This window comes from Anolis carolinensis, chromosome 3 (assembly GCF_035594765.1).
Source record: "Anolis carolinensis isolate JA03-04 chromosome 3, rAnoCar3.1.pri, whole genome shotgun sequence".
NCBI lineage: Eukaryota > Metazoa > Chordata > Lepidosauria > Squamata > Dactyloidae > Anolis > Anolis carolinensis.
The window spans coordinates 181,079,747-181,087,518 of NC_085843.1; the positions used below are offsets into that span (position 1 = coordinate 181,079,747).

Consider the following 7,772-nt stretch of genomic DNA (forward strand, 5'->3'; position numbering starts at 1 on the left):
AGTATCACTTCTTTTACTTAAAGTAGTTAAAACTTCTTCCCCTGCTCCTTTTAAACTGTTACTTCAATGGATCTCTGTGAGTCCAGCTGGGATTGGTTCCCAAAGTCTGAAACTTCGACTATCCAGTGACTTCAAACCACAGTCACCCCTGTAATATACTATCACAGATTCTCTGTGCCTTTCCAGGACACAGATTACATTAAATAAGTCACCAAATTTATTTGAAACTGACTCAAAATGAACAAATGAGTCTCCTTGATCCAATCAACCTGGAATCAATCTTCCCTGTGCCTCATAGAGCACAGGCGGAGGTTTCACTTTTAAAAACCTTTTCACTTCTCCTCCCCTCAGCAGATGGCTCCACCCACATCTCCATGGCAACTGCCTCAGAGGAGAGCCACCAAATGGCTGCCGCCATCTCACACCTACCCAACCAAACTACAAGCACATAGTTAAACACAACAAACATGAATCCAAAACTCATACTTCATTACAAAGGGGCTCTTTATTTGTAAGTGGACTATAAATCCCAGCAACTACAACTCCCAAATGTCAAGATCTATTTTCCACAAACACCACCAGTGTTCAAATTTGGGCATATTGAGTATTCGTGCCAAGTTTGGTCCAGATCCATCATTGAATCCACAGTGCTCTATGGATGTAGGTAACTACAACTCCCATACTCAAGGTCAATGCCCATCAACCCCTTCCAGTATTTCCTGTTGGTCATGGGAGTTCTGTGTGCCAAATTTGGTTAAATTCCATCATTGGTGGAGTTCAGAATGCTCTTTGATTGTAGGTGAACTATAAATAAACTACAACTCCCAAATGACAAAATCACCGCCCCGCTCCCAAATCCCATCAGTATTCAAATTTTGGCATTTCGGGTATTTGTGCCAAATTTGGTCCAGTGAATGAAAATATATCCTGCATATCAGATATTTACATTACAATTCATAACAGTAGCAAAATTACAGTTATGAAGTAGCAACAAAAATAATTTTATGATTGGGGGTCATCACAACATAAGAAACTGTATTAAGGGGTTGTGGCATTAGGAAGGTTGAGAACCACTGCTGTAGATAGAACAAATGCAGTTTGATACCACTTCAAATACCATGGCTCAATGCTATGAAATAATGAGAGTTGTACTTTTACAAAATCTTCTGCCTTCCTTGCCAAAGAGTGCTGGTGCCTCACCAAACCACAAATCCCAGCATTCCATAGCCAAGCTAAGCAAGGATCAACTGTGATAAGTACTTGGACAACAGGCTGTCTAGAAATGCCAGGTACTATTGGATATATTTCAGAGAAAGGAACTGACAAAACCTTGCCTAGAAAATCTTTATGAAATTCATGGAATTGCCACAATTCAACAAGTGACTTGGATTTTGACATATGCACACACAATGGTGGGGAAGGTTCATTCTGGATGTAAGTAGAGATCATTTCAAGCCGTAACCAGGTCAGAAAGAAAAAGGAAAGAACCAACACACAAAATAAAATCGTGCAGACAATTGAACCACAGAAGAAAATAATCACCATGTATGGTGCAGTCTGTGGAATAATGCTGGCATTACAGTGTGTTTCCTTGATTTCAGCACGACAGTGTGATCCAACAAAATGAGTTTTCTAACAGGCAAATAAGTATGCATGCTAATTACATATATAGTAATAACAGCACAATGTCAATAAAGAAGTGCACCATTATAATTGTTTTAAAAAACCTAAATATGAGGGCTAGTGATAGTTGTGGAAGGCAAACTGGATGCAATGTTACTCAGGACATGGCTCTGATAAAGTTGCAGGATTGGGATATTGTGGCTCCAGTTTAGAAAGCAAGACTTTCTCGTGTGCAATGCAAATTATGAGGGGATGTTTTGAGGAGTGAAGGATGTCTGTCAGGCAAACTAGAACTTGAGGTTAAGCCCAACAGTTGAATCAGGGACCTTGCAATACTTCAATGTAATTATTCATTTTCTAGCCAAAATCTGTCATCGTTCAGCTGTAGTTGCAGGACCAAAGATACTATTTACCAAAAAGGACACTGGGGTCCCTTCTACATTGCTATACAAGCCAGATTATCAAATCAAATAATCCACATTATCTGCTTTGAACGGAAGTATATGAGTCTACACTGCCATATAATCCAGTTCAAAGCAGATAATCTGGATTTTATATGACAGTGTAGAAGGGGGCTCAGTGGTAGGGAACTGCTCTTCAAGAGCAAATGCTCAGTTTGGTAAAACAAATAAATTTCAAATATCCTAGCACCAAAGTTTTAGCCACAACAGCTAACACTATTTATTTATTTACTATATTTCTACCTCACTCTTCTCACCTCGAAGGGGACTGAGAGCAACTTACAGTGCCACATTGCAAATACACAATGTATAAATATAATACAATAGAAATCAAAGCACAAAAGCACATTTAACATAAAATACAAGACAAGAATCACACAAAGCATAATAACGTCCAGAAATAAGATATAAATAAATATAAAAAATTGAAAACATTTAAAAATAATTACAATTATTGTGGAGATCCATCAATTAAATCGTATATTTCCCTAAGCTCAGTCACCAGTGATAGACATCTGAGAGGGGCCTTGGGGTAGTCCATTTTACAAGACCAACAATTGGATTGTGCAAGCAAAGCCATGCAGGAAACTAAATTAGTCTAACTCTTGGCTTTTGGAGTATAGCAATTCCGTCCAGTCTGGCAATCACTGTTCTTGAGTTTGAGGAAAAAATAACTAAAACTTGTTCAGGTTTACAAATAGATTAAAGTGCATGGTCAGGTGCCACTATAACTTAGAGATCAAACATTATCAAAGCCAGTTATTAGTGTTAACTGATACCTGCTACAGAGGTTATACATCCAACAGCAATGGACCCGAAGAAAAGGACTCTGGCACCGAATCCATCAATATGTTACACTGACTTTCAATTTCACCAACCAAGCTCCATGAAATTAAGAGAGCCACTGGATAACCCTCAGTTCCAGGCAGTCAAGAAAGCAATTCTGCAAAGATGGTCTGAGGACAAATTCATGTTCCACCAGGTGCAGGGCCTTATTTCCTAATCAAATGTGAGTTCAGTGCATAGGGTGCAATTTTATTCTGAGGATACACAGGTGCCAATCCTATTCCCTGTGAAAGGAAATGATAACAAAATGCATGTAGCAACATGAGCTCATTTTAAAGCCAGAGCACCAGTTTTGGCCATGGAAAATCTCAGTTTCTGTTCCATCCCCCAGGGCAGGGGTCCCCAAACTAAGGCCCGGGGGCCAGATGCGGCCCTCCAAGGTCATTTACCTGGCCCCCGCCCTCAGTTTTATAATATAATATTTTTATATAAGTTTTAACAATATAATATATTGTATATACATATAAGTGATAAAATATTATAATGTTATACAATATAATACTAATACCATATAATAATATTAATTATATGTTATATATTACATATAATATTACAGTATAGTGGTATAGTTCAATATAGTAATATATAATGCTAATATGCTAATAATATAATATATTGTATGTACATACAGCTGCTATGAGTCCCCTTCGGGTTGAGAAGGGTGGGATATAAATGTAGTAAATAAATAAATAATTTTAGACTTAGGCTCAGCCATAGTCTGAAATGATTTGAAGGCACACAACAACAACAATCCTAATTAACTTGACTATCTCATTGGCCAGTAGCAGGCCTACACTTTCCATTGAAATCCTGATAGGTTTATGTTGGTTAAAATTGTTTTCATTTTTAAATATTGTACTGTTCTTTCATTGTTGTTGTTGTTTTGCACTACAAATAAGACATATGCAGTGTGCATAGGAATTTGTTCGTTTTTTTTCTCCAAATGATAATTCGGCCCCTCAACAGTCTGAAGGATTGTGGACTGGCCCTCTGCTTTAAAAGTTTGAGGACCCCTGCCCCAGGGGTTTGATTTGCATTGTCCCATAGTTGTAGGAAATAGCACTCTTTTTTGTTTTTTGCATTTCTTCCAGGGTTGCTACAGGCTCAGCAGCACCTTGATAGTTAATTATTAACAGAGGTTTGTAACCAGCCTGCAAAGCCTTTGCTGCTTTTGGCTTGCAAAAGTATCCTTTTGTTCTTGAGACCGCCCCTTTTTCCTGGGGATGAAATCTCTATTTTGAAAAGCCTTTTTGCCTTCTGCAAAATAGAGAAAAGAATTCAGATGTGCTTGTGTGATCAAGCCAGATCAGCTCAGACAACCCATGGTTAAGTACTAACCTCTTGCCTTTAAAACTGGTTCTGAGTTTAGATAGCGAAAGACCTAAAAATAGTAACTCAGCACTGGGGCAGAAAGTATCCCAGGATTTTTCTGCCATTGGAAGAAGCTCTAACCACTTCGTCTCCAAACTAATTTTGAGTTTAGATAGGGAAAGACCAGTTCTTTCTGATATAGCACAGTTTCTGTCCATGATGGGCAGATATACTTCCCAAACATGTCATAATTGATGTATGACAGTGATTTCTACCAGAGAAGTAACCCATAAGATGAAGTGTATGTACTTCTTTATTTCCATGGAGTAACAAAATCTGGTTAAGATTTATCATTATTCCAGTTTCTGGAAGGCTGATATTCCTCCCAGACACAAAGAGCAAAAGAGTTGCTAGTAAAGTGAAGACTTCATTTAATTCCACCATAACATTTTCAAATAATGAGCCCCAGTTTTCATCTGAGTACTTTTGTTCATTTGCAAACAAATGAGAATTTGACAGGGTTGCTGTGAGTTTTTCGGGCTGTATGGCCATGTTCCTGAAGCATTTTCTCCAGTCATTTCACCCACATCTATGGCAGGCATCCTCAGAGGTTGTGAAATCTGTTGGAAACTAGGCAAGTGGGAAAGTCCAGAATGGGAGAAGGGACTCTTGTCTGCTTGAAACAAGTGTGAATGTTGCAATTGGCCACCTTGATTAGCACTGAATAATCTTGCAGCTTCAAAACCTGGCTGCTTCCTGTCTGGGAGAATACTTTGTTGAGAGGTGTTAGCTGGCCCTGACCAGACAAGTCAGACATAGCAGAGCACTTGATGAACCAACCTGGACACAGCTTATTATTTGAGAACACAGAAATGCTGGACCACTCTAACAACCACCAGACTACACAGAGAAGCCATTGAAATCCACAAACATTTGAACAATTTCAACAGAAAGGAGGAAAACATGAAAATGAACACAATCTGGCTACAATTAAAATTTGTGCACCAGTTGCGCCCATACCTTGGGAAGTCAGACTTGACTATGGTGGTCTGCACTCTCATTACATCCAGGAGAGACTACTGCAACAGGCTCTATGCGAAGTTGCCTTTGAAAACTCTTCAGAAGCTTCAAATAGTCCAACGAGAAGCAGCCAGGTTAATAACTGGGGTGACATAAAGGGAGCACACAACTCCCATGTTACGTCAGCTCCATTGGCTGCCTGTTTGCTACTGGGCACAATTCAAAGTGCTGGCTTTGGCCTATAAAGCCCTAAACGGCCCCGGCCCAGTTAACCTGTCCGAACGCATCTCCCTTTATGAACCACCGTGAAGACTAAGATCTTTTGGGGAGGCCATGCTCTTGGTCCCACCACCATCATGGGCACATTTGGTGGGGACAAGAGAGAGGACCTTCTCAGCGATTCCACCCCCACCACCCCACTGGCTATGGAACTCCCTCCCTGGTGAGATTAGATCAGCCCCCTCCCTCCAGTATGTGAGAAAGATGGTAAAGACCTGGTTGTGGGACCAAGACTTTGGGACAATGCAATGAGGCAATAATAGGGAATCCACTTCACTGACCAGAGCCAGCATGGTGTCTGTTGCACCCCAAGGCAGTGTAAGCACTGGGAACCACACAGAGACCAATAATCATATAATATCTTTATTAAAACAATAATAAATTCAGGAAAGAATAAGTGGAAAGGATGAGTGAGCAATAGTCCTTTAAGAAATGGTATGAATTAGTCCAATTAGTTGAATAGATATGTCTAATATTATTGTCCAAAGTCCAGAAACCAAAACACGCTCAAAACTGTTGAGAAGTTCTTGAGCGGGGAAAACAACAAGAAAGCAGGAGTGAATAACAAGGTCCAAAGTCACTAGGAAGTTTTGGATATCAAGGCAGGCAGAGGATGAAGCTGAAAGTAATCTGGATTCAGGAACAAGGCAAGGACGTGAATTTACTATGGATTAAATCAGGAGTCGCGGCTCAGCTTGGCCGCCAGGAACAGGAGACTTGGCTTGGTGAAATCAGGGAACTGGAAACAGTGAAGTGTTCTCAGAAGTCGCTATGATGACACCACAACTTATTCACAGTGCAAGACACTTTTATAGAACTTAGATCTAATCACAGCAAAGGGGAAGCAACTCCCCAAAGGTTCCCAAGGCAATCTGCTATCCAGTATCCCCTCTAGATGCCAAACGTTTACTCCTTCGAAGTTCCTGTTTCTGTGATCTCTGTTGATGCAAAAACTCCCTTCTGTTAAAGGATACATTCCCTGGGGAACTCGGGACATCTGGTTCTACCACGGGAGTAATGTTTTCAGTATCTCTCCCAATTAAGGAAGCCTCGGACCTATCCACAGCTGGGGTCTGTAATTGGAAGGAGCTCGGAGGAGAACTGGGTAAAAAGTCAGAATAAGTTTCATCCTGGTCAAAGTTCATTTCTGAACCAGGTTCAGATCCCAAAGGTGGCTGGGATATAACAGTGTCTTGAGTTGGTTTAAACAACTGGTTTTAAAGTAGATATAAATGATTTTAATGTTTGTGTATATTTATAGTTATTTTATGTCCCGGCATGGAATGCTTACCGTATATATGTTGTGCTCCGCCCTGAGTCCCTTTGGGGTGGGAAGAGCAGAATATAAATGTTTTAAATAAATAAATACCCCTCTTTTGCCATTTATCAAAGCCACACTCCCACAAATATAACATTTCGTCACAAACAAAGTCATCCTTTGATAATTTGCAAATGTTATGTAGGGACATTTTGTCTTTGTTACTGGAGAAAGGAATCAATTGCAATGTATTGGTTGACATGGGAGAGGAAGAGGGTGATAAAAACTACTAATAAAATAGGAACTATATCATGTGGCCAGTACAATAGAAGAAAAGGATTATTCAGGGCAGGGAACCAACAGACTACTCCCAGACGGTTCCCTGGACATAGCTTCCATTTTCATTATCAATAAAGTTTTGTTACAATCCCAGCTGGTGGTACATCTTTTTGTTAACAGCTTCAAAATCTATTGTTGATTTAGTGTCTGTTTTATTGTTTGTATTTTGGTTTATCTCCCTCGTTTATCACTTTTGGAGAGAATACCTCTGCTCTCACCCTCCATTCCCCACCTTTTCTTGCTACAGTAAATCCATATAGACCTCCTTGTCAACGGCAAGGGGAAAAATGATCAAAGTAACAAATTCAAAATATATTTGAAAACCCAGCAGCACATCTAAAATGAATTAGCAAATCTATAATCTTTGCCACAGCAGCAAATTGAGGCTCTGCTGTAATAGCACCAATAAATGTTGCTCTTCCATAAATGCTGTTCTGCGTGTCAAAAACTCTTCTCAGTCTTAATTACAAATCAAAACAAACCAAAAACCGAGAGATCACACAAGCCTCTTACTGAATGCCTTTATTTACTCTCTCATCTGCCGTAGCATTTTAATATCCTAAGTTCCAGCTAGAAAACAGATGCCTCGTTTTCTCTTTGTTTTGTTTCTCCCACCCATCCCTGTTCTTAACACC

General features: G+C 39.7%; 1 long non-coding RNA gene across 1 annotated transcript in view; it reads right to left on the reverse strand.

The window, feature by feature from the left end:
• LOC103279407 (uncharacterized) overlaps positions 1 to 3,260 on the reverse strand; it is a 136,320-nt gene extending 133,060 nt beyond the window's left edge. Inside the window, exon 1 of the long non-coding RNA XR_010004513.1 lies at positions 2,864 to 3,260. This is a non-coding gene — a long non-coding RNA (uncharacterized LOC103279407). The remainder of the gene's footprint in view (positions 1 to 2,863) is intronic.
• Positions 3,261 to 7,772: the final 4,512 nt, after the last annotated feature.